This window comes from Formica exsecta, unplaced genomic scaffold (assembly GCF_003651465.1).
Source record: "Formica exsecta isolate Colony F162 unplaced genomic scaffold, ASM365146v1 scaffold105, whole genome shotgun sequence".
NCBI lineage: Eukaryota > Metazoa > Arthropoda > Insecta > Hymenoptera > Formicidae > Formica > Formica exsecta.
The window spans coordinates 453,160-471,915 of record NW_021848390.1 but is presented as its reverse complement, the minus strand read 5'-3'; the positions used below and the strand labels follow the sequence as shown (position 1 = coordinate 471,915).

At 33.8% G+C, this 18,756-nt stretch overlaps 1 protein-coding gene across 1 annotated transcript in view; it reads right to left on the bottom strand.

Moving 5' to 3' along the window:
• LOC115233556 (protein rhomboid) overlaps positions 1-18,756 on the bottom strand; it is a 393,876-nt gene that overhangs the window by 93,555 nt on the left and 281,565 nt on the right. The window lies entirely within an intron of this gene.

Here is an 18,756-nt window from a genome sequence, read left to right as displayed (position 1 = left end):
TTACCTGTAAAAAAAAAAAAAAAAAAATTTGAATTAGCAAACAATTGACAAATGTTTATTTATTCTAAAGCATATTAACTTTTCTAGCATTTATCAAGCTATGATTAAAAATTTATTTCATTAAATTTCGCTTTCTTTATGAAAGAAAAGAGCAGGTGAAATCGATTAATTTTTTGATTGTTAACTCGACAATTATGAAAACCATAATTTTATTATTGATCCACGATACACATTGTATCTTCACAAAAGATAAACGCAAGTGTGCGCGCGGGGATAATCGATTGCTTTCCAATGCTCCTAATAAATGTGCGGGTTTGCTTTGTGCCGAACAAATACACGAACGTGGTACAAGTTACGACACACACTATTGTTGCAGGTACAATACATGATCGTCAGACGAACGTACGAATACAAATGAGAGAATTCAATTTGCTTACATAGAAGAGACATATTTTTCTCTTCACTCGATCGCGCGCGCGTGCGATTTAACTATTTTTAAATATTTTTAAATGTACTATTCAAATATAATATAAATCAGCAATTTATAAATAAATAAATATGTATATGTATATGTAGATAGTATTATATATCAAACAAAGTATACATATATCGAGAAAATTTGAAAATGTCTTCTTTTGTTTCTGATCTTGCCAATGCTAATCGATAAACGTGTATATATATATAATTAAATTTTTATATACACGATATATTTAATCGAATAAATATGCAAACGTGGAATACCTTTTTAAATTAAAGCGAAGATATTTATGTCCGAATATTAAATGCGATAAAAGAAATAGAAAGAGAGTAATAGATCGAAGATATTAAAATAAAAAAAATATGTAGCAGGTACATAGAGAGAAAAGAGATAAAGTAGACGCGCACACATATGTAGAGAGACGAACCAGTCCGATATATCCGTCCATACGCCTCTCGTTTCTGTGTCATATGACGCAAATATATCGCTCTATTCGTCGATGGGTTCATATTGCCAAGTCCCTTCCCGTGGATTCACGCATACGCGCACGCATTACGAATCTTTGGAACTCGGAAAAAAAAAGAAAGCTGAACTAGACATAATATGTATAGGATACTTCGCAGGAAGTGCCATTTCTTTTCTTATTATACTATATTTTTACTTTCTATTATAAATGATGATAAATAATAGTATAAAAATATCGGCATAATTACAAAGAATAAATTTTTAAAGATAAAAAAAATAATTGGAAATTTTTTTTAACTTGTGCCAGAGATTATTTAAGGTACAAACATATAAATATACAAACATTATACAAGGTACAAACAGAGTTACAAATTTATCTTCTATCTCAGTTCAACAAAATTTTTATATCATTAGAAAATAAAAGTAAAGTTTCAGTTAATAAAGTGAATTAAGGGCGACATTATGATCTAATTTTAGGCAAAGCAAAAGAAACTAGACATTAAACATTAAATGCGTGCAGCATTTAAACGCGTGAAAGACTTCGTCGTTAATTGGGGAAACTAAAGATGACCATCTGCTGTTCCTCAAGCAGTGTTACTAAAAGTAGACACAAAAGGGGACAAATTCAAAGTGTCCCGTAAAGTGACAGTGAAAACCGGAAATCTTGTGAAACTGCTTCAGAATTCTTTTCACACACTCGAATCATGAAAAAATCCGGAAACACTGATATTATTTAGATACACGATAATAATGAACATGTTATAATAAAAAAAACTATGTAAAAATTCAAACAAGAAAAAATCATTTTTTTCTTTCCTTCTTTTCTTTTTGAGAATCTCGTAAAATAATATAATCGAAAATTTTTACATTATTTAAAAAATTATACTTAGATACACACATGCATGTATATATAATTTAATAAAAATATATATATTTATTTACTTATTAATATAAATTAATTTTTTAAATTTAAACTTTTCGATATTACATTGCCTTGATATTGAAAAAAAATAGATACATGTATACATATATATACATATATCATATATATGTACATGTATAATATATTTTCATACATTTATATGTATTATACAAGTATTGTAATTATAATTTTTATCATGTTTGTAGATTTAAATTATTTAATAAACGTTCCGTCTCTTTATGAAATTTTGACCGTCGCCAGTATTCGATTGCGCAGGATGTAATCATCGTCCTGTCATGTAAACTTCATTTCCCGTAGGAGGAAACGACGACATCGATGGGCGCGGTCCATCCTTTGAAATATTCTTATATAGATATATACACATAACGTATATAATTAGTCTGTGTAAATAAGTGATCAAAGAATTCTTCATCAAAACAGATATATGTGATATTCTAGTATGTATTTGTTTACTGTTACAGAACTTATGCCTTTGTATCGCAAATTTAATACTTGCCGCCGCTGTTCACGTGCTAAGGAAAAATTAGTTTTTAACTATCTGATTATACGAGCTCGCAATTTCAACCTCTCTAATTTTAATCACGATTATACCACGAGCGCCAGTGAAAAAGCTTTCATTAGTCGAGCGGAATTTACGTCACGAACAAAATTTTGTTTGATGCATATTTCGCGGTGCAAATAAATTCTGCAAAAGATACGTATGTATCAAAATATTTTACTACATAATTAATATATCTGCTTTAAATCTAACCAAATACTATAATACTTATAACTTCTGTACATTAAACCAATAACTTTATATTTAATAGTTAAATCATATGTAATGATAACCGTTTTTAATCACTTAATTAATCGTATTGCATCCTTCAGAATCTTTATTTTATATTAATCTTTAAAGTATTATAAATAATAATTTTTAGTCTATAAAAGTAATAATCATGTATTTATTACATAATTAATATACCTATATTAATTATCTCTGAGACTCAAAGAGTGATATTTCGATTGAAGAATTAAAGATTATTGAGTTAATTCATATCTATCCTTTGCAATGTTAATTCCCGATGCGAAGCATGCGCGCATGCATAATTCGCGGCTAATTCCGCGTTTGTCGAATTCTTATCGTCTTGTTGATTAAGATGGGCGCGCGTAATTGAGATTTAATTACATACGCGACGAGCGTGGCGAGAAGAAAATTATAGTAATTTTCACCCTGTCGCTTCTTCGCTGAGGCAAATGCTTAGAACACAACACCCGATAATTGACAGTACAATCCGACCTCACTTTGATCGGACGGGCTCAGATGGAGTCTTGTTTGCAACTTCGAAATTACTCGGATCGAATGTACGAAAGCCTCGAAGGCTTAAATTGGCTTTTATGACGATGAAAAATTATCGTCGAAAATTTTAAAACGTAGTTCGTATTTTTCGAATTCTTCCGCCGCTGCTAACGAAGACGGGCGGTGCTTTTAATCCGAGTTTGATTACATCGCCGGCGAGTTTGTCATCCGGAAATAATTACATGCCATTCTGATCCGTTTAACGCACGACAGCACGAGACGTAACGTTTTAACTATGTGCCAGCGACGAGAATTCGATCCACGAACTTTTTTACCTATTTATACAAAAATTTTGTAAATATTTATTAATTCATTATCCATGATTAAATTTAGTTCTTGAATCATAATAAAAGTATTTTTCTCAAAAAAAAAAAAAAAAAAGAAAAAAGAAGACAATTTTTATAAACCATAATTTCTGTTTGCATTATTAATTTGCTATTATCCGATTATCTTTACTTAGATGAAAATTTAATGCGTATTATATTTTCACAGATTAAAAAGTAGAAAAGTAAAACGTATTTATTAATAGAATCGCACGATAATATTAGTGATATATTCGTATTGAGAATGATTCGCATAAGAACAAAATTTATCATTTTACGATTCGAAGGTGATGTTATTAATGCCTACACACAAATGTGTCGACGTGAATGTAAACACATTAGAAGTGCATTGTATAGCAAGATGAAAACCAGACACTCTCTTGCGCGAGTCAAAAAGCCGAGTGATAAATGTCTAAAGAAGAATTGGGCGCCAGAGTGCGTTAAAAAGGCTTCATCCTTAGCGCCACGTGTATCCTTGAAGAGAGTTTATTGGGCGAAACTATCGCAACATCTCTGGATATAAGTTTCCAAAAAATTTCTTACATATGATAATATAAAATCAAATGTGTGTAATAAGCTGCAATATTAGTAACACGATAAAATTCGTACAAATTATCAACAAGTATTTTAGCAAAAATGATATTAAAAACACGCAAAACAGTATAAGAAATAAAAAAAAGATACGTTTTACATCTTCTGCATTAAAAACTTACTTTGCATCTATATTGAAGGGACTATCATTTAACAAATAAACATAATTTAGTGATGCTCATAAAATGCACGAAGTAGCAGAAACCTTCGTCTTATACTAAGTTCGCGACGCGAAAAGACCGTAAATATGATTCTGTGCTTCGGTACTTTGCTTTTACGAATGAATGGCGAGCGACTGTAAAACGACCAACAAAGTACCGAATACGAAATACTCGTGAATTTTTCAACAGCCAACGTCGAGGAGAAATCTCGAGTGCGTTTCTTCGCAGAGTATCGTATCGTCTAGCTGGATGCGAAATCCTTGTCTCCGCATTTCGTATGACGAACGTCGTAATTATTTACATCATGCATTATAGACAAAATATCTTTACATCAAGTCAAATGTCTTTTCCTGATATTGTGCACGGTTATCAAAAATACTGTTATCACGTCAATTCTATAGAATTAAAAGCACATTATGTAATTATTACAACATGCGTCAATCATGATAAATTTCAAATATACATAAAAATACTAATTTTCAATATATAATCCAAAATATTTTGTACTTTTATCGGTTATTATTGTACGCTCGTAATATTGATCATATATGATTTACGGTATATAATTACGGTACGGTAATTACGTTGAATAGAAACAACTCTGAATTTTTTCTTTGTATATCTTTGTTTACACAATAGATTTTTCGTAATTAGAATAAAAATCACTGAAAACGTAAGAATATAAATATAAAATTAACATATATTATTAATTTTCGTTTTATTAATTTTTTTTCGTTCTTTTTCGCTTTTATTACCAGTATCAATACTTTAGATAAATGAAACATTAGAAAAGTGCTTTTTCGCATTACGTTCGTTTATCTTCCATTTTCGCGTGCCGGATTTTATACATATAAAGAAAAGTCATGCCAGATGGATTGCGAAATTACATTATCTATAAATCTCATTTATCCATTTCATGAAACCAATCTTTTCTACACGAATTTGTATTTAATATTTATAAAAAACGATCGTTCCAATATTGTTATAATTGAACAAAGAAATAAATAAAATTTCGTTTTATACACTGCAGATTCTTTTCGTATTTATCAAAATAAATAAAATATTAAGTAACGTGCAAATATGCGCGGTCTCGTTCGCATTTATGATATCCAATGCGTCACATTATAGCACAATGACTGAAACTGAACTCATTATACTACTGCTCTTTGTTATACATATAATGCAAGCACGTGCTTCATAATATTGCTTTCCGTAATAAAATTCGCGTTGTTAATTCGTGTCTCCGACGCGAACATCAGAAAATCATTTTAATACATCAATCAATGCTTCAACGAGTGTGTAATGCGTATTCTTCGCTTGCATTCCGATCATGATTGCAAATAAACTAAATGTAAATATCTCTCGTATTTCTGTTTATTATGCGGATATTTTGCACGTAATCCCCAATTGTTTATTCTTTTTTTGTAAAATGATTAAAACATATTAAACAATTGAGAACATTCCTTTCGTATTTTTCACAATCCGTTGTCACATTTGTTTCCTAAAATAATGACTTGTTTTTCACGAAATGTTTTTTGACGTATTTCTGGAGTTGCACCTGAATACAAATTTCCTCTTACACTTAAGTAAATTACTGCTCAGCAATCAAACATAATTACACTCGGTTTACATAACATGTAAACTTCTCTTTTACACTTTAAGCAAATCCAATCAACTTTGTCTCCAAGTCTGCCGCTTCCAAATTATTCTGGAGTATTTCAGAAAGCAAACTTTTCTCACAACGATTAACGATCTAAAATCCTCTCTAATTCCCTTTTCTCAACCGTTTGTATTTATCGCGTTTTTAGCTTCTATCGGAAAAGTGATATAACGCACGCGTCATCTCTATATAATATACTGTTTCTCTCTGTCTCTCTTTCTCTCTCTCCTTTCTTTCTGTCCTTGTCACATCGATGTTTTAAAGAGTCCTCATCTAAAAATGATTTTCATTTTCCGTCGAGTAGTTCGACGCTGTTTGTCGCTCGTTAGCAGGCTTACGTCCTCGTGAAAACCTTCGTTTTACACCCTCATCCCCCGCCCGTCGTGCCAAAATCGCATTACTTCCCGTTTCACGAGCACGTTGCGGAAAGAAGAGACGGTGAAGAACACCTCACACCATTTCACTCGTTTCGCCCTTAGGAAACCGTATTCGAAGAATAAAGCAAACAGACGAGACATTGTGTATGTTTCTGGCGTCTTCAATTTACTTCACCGTGCAACAGGAATAAATTAGCTCATTCTCGCGGCTAATTTCTGTGTTTAAGCTGCGCTTAATTTGCAAATGTTTATTGCGCAGCGCGGTATGTTGCTAACTCGCAATTAATTTTTTATAGTGAATGATTCAAATTGTCACTCTACCCATTTTGAAAATAAATTCGTAATGGCATTTTGGAATCTCCGCTTTCAAGCGAAACAACGGAAATATGCGATTTCCTAGGATTTAGCGAGTGTTAAATAATGAAGCCAATAACAGAATATAATAATGATTGCGCAATCAGATTATCGAAATTGGAAAAACGCCAAAGAACAGCCACGATGCTCTATTTTTGCACTCGGTTTGGCGATAGGCGATCTCGATAGAATCCCGGTTGATGCACGTGTGAATATTGCGTTACATTTACAAACTGTCGGATTTATCCCTCGCGTTGTAATGTTTATTTGCGCTTTCAGCGGATCAGCATGTTTCGCGGCGAAATGTTCGTTTGATCCGAACCTGGTGTTTTTTCCAACTCGGTTCGTCGATGCAACCGTAAAATACAAGTAAATCCTGCGATTAACTGCTTGCATTCTGCCTAATCCTCTCATTCTCGTAGAATGTTTCAGAATTAACATTCACTCATTCATCCATCTCCTAACTTTTCGAATTAAACCGAATATAGTGGCAAATATACACGATCCAATATAATAATTTCTCGTATTAACAATTATTATGTCTAAACTGTTTTCTATGATAATTACGAAACAAATATTCATATAGGAGCTCAAAAATTCTAAAAACATTATTGTACATTAATTTATACAAACTCCTTACTCGTTATCACAACTACATCCCACGGGACTACGTGGAATATATTTTTATAATATGACGAAATTCCATGGGATTCCTTTACATAGTAATAAATAAACTTAATCGATAGGCGTCAAAAGGAGAAGACCAAACAGCAGCATTCATTTTATCGGCTAATATGATAAATTCGCGCAATAGATGCGTATCGCAAAAGGTTAATGTGACGCCGCCGGTCATTTGGCGTCCGTGCGCGCCTTTACTCTGTCGTGCCGCGGGCCGATCCCGATCCCCCGGGGGACATAAAGTTTACGGACAATACGCCTATTTCCCCAAAGGCCTGTTTCATGTCGCCGCGCGCGAAATTGACGTCTGGACGTATTATAAGGGGTCGCCCAGCGGCGACGACGTGGCTGATGTGGGTGCGTTACACGCCTATACATATATATATATATATATATCCATCTCGGCTGTATGTCATAATTCAGCTAAACGGGCAACGGCACATTGCACATATGGTAAGGGATAGACGGACTGTGTGTTTGCAGAAGGGACACAAACCCGCTTTCCCTCTCTCTCGCTCTCGCTCTATCTCGCTCTCGCTCTCGCTACAAGAGAACGATACACACGCATGCCGGATCGGGGAAGATCCGCAGCAATAGCAACAACTCCCCCATACTGTCGTCTACGCGTTGGGCCCACTTGAATAAACATCAATTTGATAACGCTGGATATTGTGTCACATCCCTCGCACGCGCATTCGGCGGAGCCGCTCGCGTCCACACCTGTGCACAGTGTGGCTACAGTCGCAGTTGCTTGCGACCACGTAAATACTCGTTTTCTCCACGGTGCGTTATTTTCTAGTAGCTATGCGTTGTTTTGTTATGGCCTCGTACAAGGGCTCCATTAGTGGAGTATCATCGCTGTTATCGCACGGCAAATATATGTACGCGGGAATTGTATGGTTATATTGAGCGCGGGCTCTGCTTTGTCCGCTTTTCGCGTATTTTCCGCGATCCGCGTTATCGCGCCGCTTTACCGCTCCCAAGATCAATTCGTTGATTCGATAGTTTAATATTCATTCAAAAAGAGAGAAAGAGAGAGAAAACGGCTATTTAACTATACACAATCGCGTCCGCACGCGTACATTTTGCTAAAAGTGTCACGTTCTTTTTTTCGCAATTCCGGTCACTAACGTAAGTGGATTAAGATATGCAAATTTTCATATTATTATCGACTATAAATTAAATTAGAAACTTCACATATGCGTCGTATAAGAACGCTTATACAAGCGAGAAATATTTCACGGTATACGTAACATTACTTCAAATCTCTGCAATTTATGATATAAACATATATATACATACATTATGAAAGTATTATTATAGACTAAGGAAGAGAAAGACTTATATAGAGATATGATAGGATAATGGCTTACGAATAATAATACATGATACACTTATATGGTATATTACAAGTATACGTAATATTCTATCACTGTTGTTATATGTTGTGCATCAGCTGCGGCAGTTATTGCGTATTGCAGTTGCGCAAGCTCTGTAAGCTTGTCGATAAGCATTATGCGCATAGGGACAGCTCGTTTAAGGTAATGCTATTGCAGTATTTTAATGTGCGATATATATACAAAAGCAAATTTGCCAAGTCTATATTAGATAAAAATGGAAGAGAAATCGATAAAATGATTGTATCATAAATAGATGATTATGAAATATACATCAAATATAATAAACTTTTTATTAAAGCCATTAAAATTTATTTATTTTTAATTACTTAATATTTTATAGAGAAAATATTATGTAATATGTATATTAAAAGATATATTATTTTACATAAAATAAGATTGTATATACTATCTAAAATGTTTCATTATAAATATTTTACTATTCTGTACGAGATAAAATTCGATAATCGTCCATAAAAAAAAAAAAATCATACATTATTTTATAATAAAATGATTAAAGCAAAATAAAATGAACACCTTTATCTCGGGAATTTTCGCACGACGAAATATATAGAACAAAAATCTCACAAAATAGAAATCCGAATCCTGAAAAATTCAAAGCCAGACAACGTGATAAAGCGAAAATCGTCAGTAGCGCAATGAGAATTTAACTCAACTTCATTTTCAGCCGAGAGACATTCTGTCGTACTGTCTAGTATAATTTCGCGAAATTCGCGCAGCTACGAATCCCGCTTAGCAAGCAAAATTATTAGAGCGCGCGGTAATCAGTGGAAATTTATATAGACGACTCGTATGTCGCCATTAAATATAATATTATGAAATCGCGAGTGCGCGGTGTGTGCCAAGGGTCTTTCGAACTAGAGAATATCTTCCTGAGAAATCAGGAAAGCGCGTGATTATGCAACCGACCTCTAGGATCTATGGATAAGAAAAAAATATACAATCGCTTCCGGAGTTATGCAAACATTTTTTTTCTTGCGAAGGAAACTTTTCAACCTTATTCCAAATATATATAATACCAAATTATTTAAATATTCCTAGAAATTATGTTTAGTATGTAGTGATACAAAACGTCCTAGTACCAAGACGCGACATTAGATAAATCTTTATCATGTATATGTATACGTTTACGTCAGTATTATCAATATACTCTTCGTGTGGCCAGAGATGTGAGAAAGCAACATACGGCGTGATGACCGATTATTCCTCCGCGCTCGGACGAATGCAGAGAGAATCACGAATTCCGGCGAGTGGATAATTAGGCCGAGCAACGGCAATAATAATGCGCGATAAAATAATTGATATGCGCACCGTCGAAGGAAATGCCGCGTTATGAAAGTGCATGCTCTCTCTCTTTCTCCCTTTTTTTTCTTTCTTTCTCTCTTGTACGTGGCCGGATAAATAGCCGGCTCTCTCACCTATGCGGATCCGGATGTTGAGTTGCGGAATAATCGTTCGAACAACTCGTGGTTGATGGCGTAAAAAGCCCGTCATCGCTCGCGCTCTCCGATTGTAGTAATTCGAGAAAAAGAGAGAAAAAAAAAAATAATGCAACCGCTTCCATACGCAAGATATCGCATCGCACGCACGCTGGAAAAGGCGACGCGGTGAATAACAATTTAAAAAAAAAAAGGGGATAAAAAAGATGCACCCGCATAAACTGCGTGACGGTAGCAGATACGAGCGTTTTGTTTTCGATCGCGAATGAGCGATGAAATCGTCGGCGATATATGTGTGAGCATATGCGAACCGTAAAAATTTATCGCTTGCCATACGTGCGTCGCAGTTTAATTTCCGCGATTTCGAGACATTATTCGCGCAGTCATATAGTCAGACAGTTTATTGTAAAATTTCTGAACGTCCGCGCCGATTCGGACAGTTCTTTACCGCTTTGTCGTCCATCTTCATTGTTAATCACGAATCCAGAAATGATTATACGTTATATTTGACATTGTAATCTTACGGAAGAGTGATAATAATATCTGCGTACCGTGTTATTTCGTAAGTACGAGTTAATTAAGGCAACTGTATATAACAGATAACTGTTTAACATTAAAATTTAAAAGCGATTATTTAGCGCAAAGCAGATATGCGAATGTATTAGCGGCAATATAAGGTATACATAGAACATTTTGGTATACTATCGAAAAATGACAAATGGAAATCACGCAACCTTTCAATTCATGCAAAATTACATATTTCTCACACTGACAAACGGGCAAATGGAACGACACACGAGATGAAAGAGGTGATTTAGTTACATCTCAATATTACGCTCGGAAAGCCGAAAGGTAGGGAGGGGGGAGAGGGGGATTCGTTCGTGAGCGGTCAACCACCAAATAATAATCCGCGATCGGTTGCCGCGCGAGCGGGAACGATTGTGCGCGAGATATTCGGCATGACCTCTGACAACGCGATCGAAGCGGATGGAAATTTAATTCCCTGGAGAGGATGGTCGAGTATCGCGGGACCGAACAGAGTAGGCGAAGTCGCGGAATTGAATTTTCAAGGATCCTATATATACTATACATGCATGAATACATCGTGCGCGCACGTATGATCGTATGAAGGCGACTTTTCGCAGTGTGTGTTCGATGCGTATTTCATACTAGGGAAGATATATTTAATAGTGTTATGTATATATATATACACCTGTATACATTTTTAATTATGCGTTTAAAATCAGATATATAATCTTTACATATTTATCTCAATACATTATTTTTTGTCAAATACTTTCCAATGTTTCCAAATTCCAAATAGTTCATATTTTTTATCTCATTTATTTTATACGATATTCATTGCACTATTATCAATTAGGCAATACAATGCATTTAAAAATTAAGTACATCTTGAAATTTGTGTAGATAAGTTTCATTTTGCTATCTGCGCAAAGCAATCTCTATAGTGTATGGATTATTCTTGTACATTATTCTCCTTCTATACAAATATAGATTAGACTGGGTTATTATATATTAAACGTTCGTGTAAGAGCAAAATTGCCGACAGAGATGAAGTAAATTAGTATTGACATTTTGTACGAATATACCAGCTGCGATATAATTTTATTAAATTAAACAGTGCAATAATTATGAGTGACAGATGCGAAAATTATTGTATGTATGTGTGTGCGATATATGGGGGAACAAAATATTATATATTAACTCAAATAGAAGATATGTAAAATCTGCATCGTGTATTATTAAACGGAGAAATCTCACCGATTAAGTTAAAGATAGACTTTTGGAAAAAAACTATATTCCATTTTGGCACGCTTATAAAATCTATAATTTCGTAACACGAAATCTATTAAATACGATAAAAACAATTAGGGGATAGAATCGTATTAATCAATTTCCGCTCACACTAAACCAGTAATGGTTAATGTATAAGTGAGCTCAACCGAGAACCAATCGAATCGGCCCTGGAAGGACCGATGGAATATACGTGTTCACGAGAGATTGTGCAGGATTTCCGACATCCAGGAGATTCAGCTTCGCTGCAGATAGTCTCGAATTTCGTCTCTTCTCACTTCTCATATCCGCCATGTATCGTCTAGCTGTTTCAAATAACGCCTGAAATCCTTCTAAAGCTTACATTAGGTTTTCTCGAGTATAACACGTGCCGAAATTTGCCACAAAATTAAAAACTGAGTAATCACACTCACATACATACAAATAACATTATTATTGTATATAGTGCCAAGATTTAAGATATATATATATATACGCGGTCATTGTACTAATGATTATTAGATTAATAATGTGCAACAATCGTGCTATCGTTTAAATATCTTGCATTAATTTTCTTATTATTTGCTTCTCGATTATTTCTTCTATTATTTTGGAGCAATTTATGAATTAATAGATCATCGCCGATTATTTCTCCCGCATCAAAAGCTTTTACAATAATTTTTTTTTTTTTTTAATATTACGATGTCGATATCCCAATCAATCAATGAGTCGTGAATTTTTCGATCAAGTTGCAGCAACATAAATTATTTACATCCTTCCCCGTACTATTTCGCGCGCTATAACATTTCGTCAAACGAGATTCTCACAAACAGCGATATGCTAACGGCACTTTCCTAGTGTTTCAAATAATCGCATAATATTTGTACATCCGCAATTTGCGGGAGCCGATCGCGAAGCGTTGCTGCTCTTTCGCGTAATATCGTTTCAGCGTAACGATGTTAGTTTAGCCGGGACGAACAGTTAGGTAGGGGAAAGGGTAAGCGGAAGTACCGGATAGTAGGTGTTAAGGCAGAGATAGGTAACGGCAGCAAAGTGCAATGGCGAGCGAGGAGGTTTGCTTCCCGTTGAACACGGAGGGGAAGACTCAATACCAGCTTCGCTTCGACATCTTCGTAATATCCGGCATCCTTATCTCAAGGTCGCCCAGCTTCCGGTTATTGCGTTCTGTACCTGTCGGTTTTCCAGGTCGCGTGATATTTTTCTATCAAGCATCGTCGACACGATATCCTATCAACTACGTAAACTTTACAGTTTTACGTCAGTTAACGCGATGAGACACGATCATTAAAGGATCATGACAAGGAAGATTAGTGTTCTATCTAAATATAATCTACAAGTTATTATTAGTTGGATATAAGGCTATCAAGTTACAATAAAGTAAAATTCAACTAATTTCCTGCCTTATTTTTACTTTAGTGTTCAGAAAAAAAAAATTTTTTTTTTTTTTTTTATTTAAATCACGATTATCATAGAAATCTCACGTTATCATTTACTCAATCATGAACATTTATGAAAGTACTGCATATAATGATTGATGTATTAATATTATATTATAGAAAAGAAAGAGAGAGAGATTAAATCTTATATTAGAGAGATTAAACTAATTATCAAGGGATCGAGTGCATTTAATGTAAAGCAAGTTTTATCACTAGTAGCATACTAGTTAACGATATGACAAAATTTAGTTTTGCCGTCACATCAACCAGATATACTTTCACCTAAGTATATAAAGTCCTGCTTAATGCCGTAAATTTATGTGCCATGAGATCGGGACAAGCTAATGCGCGTCGTAATGCTCATAAAAATCGACGCAGTTTAATGCGCGATGCGACTTGAGTTTTATCTGTATAAACTATGAGATTACCCGCGACATTATACGCGGAAATATAAGAGGCATTTCACGTTGGTATAAAGTACAACTCACACACTATCGCAAGAGAAAGAGGAAGGATAAGAAAGAAAAAAAATGTATCGATCGATAAAGCCTCACGGTTATTTAGATAACCGTGCATCCGCGTGACATCACAGGAGTGCAAAACTGGGATAAGCGGAAGAGGAAGAAAGAGAGAGAGAGAGAGAGAGAAAGAAAGAAAACAATATAACGAACGAACCGTGCATCCGCGTGACATCACAGGAGTGCAAAACTGGGATAAGCGGAAGAGGAAGAAAGAGAGAGAGAGAGAGAAGAGAAGATACCACAGTATAGAACGAACAGAGAATCAAGATTATCGATTCTCGAAGTGGAGAAGATAGCGAGACTCGTCGACGCCCCCTCGCTCGAACGCGTCGCGGGGGAAAATATGCGACAGCCAGAAATAAAGGCCGGTTCCGCACGAAAGATTACCGGTTCCTCTGCCGTTCTGAGCTGCTCCGAAGGATAAGAAGTGGCAGAGTTCTTTCCGTTTCGACCTTCTCATTCTTTCTCTTTCTCTATATTCCTCTCCTCCCGATAGGTATGCGCGTTGTAACTTCTCACTTTCACGAGAGAACGCACACGCGTTCGTGCGAAAGATATGTGGAATAAGATTTATTCTAAGATTCTGATAAATGTAAATAGTCAAAAATATTTCTATATTTGAATATGTTTAATTTCTTTCCCATATTATGGAAATAAATATATATTAAAAATAGATATTAAAAATGAAAAATTCTAAGAATAAATCGGCGATATCGAAATAACGAAGCATTTCTGCGCGTGAATTCGCGAGTATGCGCCAATGCACAGAAGATTGCGAACGAAGCCGAGGAATGTCTGGGATTCGGGGGCGCGTTGGATAATCTATCATTAGACGCGTTCGTATAATCAAGAACAGAATAGTCATTTAGAGCATTTCTTTCAAAGATCAGGGAATAATTAGATTAATAGTTTTTTTTTATGTCAAATCTCTCATTACTAGAGCACAAAAATAGATTAACTCGAACAAAATATGAGGTCGGGCATATTTTTAAACAATATTTTTCCTTGTTTTCAAGTTCCAAATACATTTCCAAAGTATATTTCACACATGAGACGTCCTATATATAATATGTACGTAACAATCGGACAATCGAGAAAGCAGACGCGAGATAGGAAGAGTAAAAAAGAGGAGCGGACGAAAATTCGCGCGAAACCTGAAGAACAACTTTCCTTCGTTACACAGGTTACACACCACGCTACAAAACAGATACACATTTATTATAGGCGAGGGGATAGAGACGAAGCGAAACGACAACGTCCATCCCTCGACAGGAGGAGGTAGAAGAAGATAAGACGGAACGGAAGTTCTTCTCCTCGATCTTCTCCCTTACAATGTGTGTTCCCGTACACCCTAAATACATAAACATCCAATACAACACTGAGCTTTCATTCCCATAGTCAGAATACCGACGTGAGATATCCGTTCAGAAGTACAAGACGTGCAGGGTTGCTCAAGCTATCACAAAAGAAAGCGTTGAAAAGGGAACATTTGCAAACGCAAATTCCTCGTGCAGATATTAAACAGGTATTACACGAAGAGATTACATTACATATAGAAAGCAATTTAGAAAGAGATACAGTTTGAAAGAAAATTAAATAATGGAACATATATTATAATATACTATATAACTATAGTTGCTATTAAATAATATGATATTAAAAATTAAGACTCCTTATGCAAATATCAAAAAGGTATTACACGAAAAGATCACACGAGATTTAGGAAGTAATTTAGAAAAAGATAATTTTAGAAAGATAATTATATAAAAAAAAATAATGAAATAATATAATATATTATATACTATATAACTATACTTGTTATAAATAATATGTAAATTGTAAATAATATAATAAAAAACAAAATTAAAATGTCAATTTCGTTTAACATATAATGTTATTATATGTAACTACTGTTATTTAAATTATTTTTCTTTATTCTATTTAATATTTCTTTAATATGTTCAAGATTAATATCTGCGGTTGCATCTTTGAACAAAATTCCCCCAACTTGTTCAAGAAGTTATATCAGCGAATATCGTCAAGACAATTCTAAACAATGGGTCAACTAAGGATGCTTGCAGAGAGAAGAAACACTCACAAGATGATACGAATGAAAAAAGAGATACCGTCAAAAGCTACGGACCACCTTGGACCTACGCGAGACGACGCGAGACGTCGCGACGCCAGGATAATACATCACCGACGTTGAGATAAAAGTTCGCGTTGCGCTCATTGCCGCGAAATATGATAGTAAGCGTACAGAATAGAAATGGACATGGTGCAATAGTTATCGTATAAACAATATATTTTACTGCACACTTGCGCGTAATTGTGAGCCGCAGAGTATCATAATGTGAAATGGATCATGATAAGATCTAATTCTAATTCGCAATACGATTTTTTTTTTTTTGTATAAAATTATCAATTATACATCTTACATTCTACAAAACTACTTCCCTTTTACTTTTTACAAACCTTTTTATTTAACTGGACTAAAATTAGATCGAAAATATCATCATATTAATAAACAAGTAAATATTTTCAAATATGACTTATCTCATTCTTGTAATAAATAATTTGAAAAAATTAAATCTTTTGAATATCCTTTCGGTCATATCTTTTCTATCATATTATCATGCAACACTTCATACATAATCTTCGCATCGAGGGAATCTCTTTGTGTAAACAAATAATAAGACTACCGTTATTAATTTTGCAAAAAGACTGCAATAGCAAATAATAGGCGAGAAATGAACGATAAGAGAAAGAACTTATCGTCGAGTACAAAAGTGATATCTAATGATAGAGAGAATCAGATTAACATCAATTAGTGAAATGACTACTAATATCACGCGCTGATTCGTGCTTTTTAAACTGTCTTAAAAGTAAGATACCAATTAGCGAAAGAAACAGTGTCTCGCGCGATAAAAAAAAAAAACGGAATAAAAAAAGATAATCCGCGTATCATCGTTGTGATACGATGTGATTGTGATTGCAATAGCTCTCCACGGTTTGCCTTATGTAACGGAACTTTTTCAAAGACAAATTCTGGTCAATTACAGTAGGCACGATTAACTATTGCGATTAAATTTCATGGAAACGAGAAATCAATTATGAAATTGTCTTTGTATTTTGCAATTAAATTGAAAGACACCCTTTACAAAACCGTAGCTGTATTTGAAAACGTAATTTCAACTAAATTTATATAAAGTAATAAACATTTTTAATTCAAGAAATTGTCGTTATCTTTCATCAAAATTCACGTCAAAACTTAATAATTGACTTTCGAAAGAAACATTTGTATTAAAATTATATGCATTAAACGTGAAATTAAAAGATACTTCTTATTTATATTAGTCTGTTTATTATTTGCATTATTCAACCTCAATGCTTTGATATCCATATATCGAGTAAAAAAAAGAGCTAATTGTTAATTTTTTCGCAGATCATGAAATAGTACAAATTTTTTTTTTTTTTTGAGACATTTTTCGATGTCAACGAATATGTCGATGTTTTCGTTAATCCTTATTCTTTCGGCTATTATTTTTGTATCTCCGGAATATTTTGCAAGTTATTATTTGGCAATCAATTGAGCGGGAAATTAATAAACGGTCTTATTTTGATAATATCGCGGCGTGAAAAACGGTAAAATCACAAAATATGCGATACGTCGCGCATGAGTAAAGTCCAACCATTTATAATGCAGAGTAATGCGTGTTTAAATCGCCCCATGTAATCCGCACGATCCGGAATGTATTATAAACGCATGTCTATACATGAATACATATACATATACGCTATCCAATAGATTAGTTTACATTATGGTTGCCACAAAAAAATCAAAAAATCATTGAAAATTTACAGAAAATAGAAATAAAACGTAAATTTGATATATTACATACAAATTTATTTACGTATCATAGAACCAAATATTTTCAAACTTAGTTCTATTAAAATATGAATAATCCCGAATCCGGATAGAAACCATAAATTTATTACTAAAAATTTTTTCGAATTTATTATTCAACACAAATAAAAAAGATATAAAAATTATAAAAATTAATAGAAAAAATACGAAAAATAATATAATATTAATATTATAAAAGAAAAATAAAACAATTTTAGATGATTCAAAAGTCAATCTCTCTCTCGCTATTGATCGATATACATATATACATGCCCTATCACAGATGACACGAGCTTTGCAGATACGCGCGAGACAAAAATCAGATAGGGCAATTAGCGTATAAGCGATAAATTAGAATCAAGCTAAATACGACAATCTCGCGTATGATTCATGTATATATTAACCCAATCATCTATGAGTATTAACCATGAGCTTGTTTAAAATTACAGTAGCTCATCATAAAATTACAGTGGCTCTCTCTAACCGATTGCAACGAGCGAGAATGCGAGCAAAACAATTGGTGTGTATAAAACATATCATTTTGTGAAAACTCATAAATAATTAAGAGTACTGGCTTAATTTTCAATAATTCTATTGTTTTTGATAAATTTAATAAATAGTTCTGTTAAATCCAAAAAATGACAAAATAAATTTAAAAAAAGAATTATTTAAAAGATATTTTAGATAGTATATATAGATAGCATAAAGTTAAAAATCTTTTGAAAAATACAGAAATATGCTCACAAACAGAGAACTACATGAAAACTGTTTTAGAATAAACAGAACTCTCGAAAATCGATCTTAGATACGTGACAGTAAGTATGCCACTCTCGGGCAAAATTAATTATTTA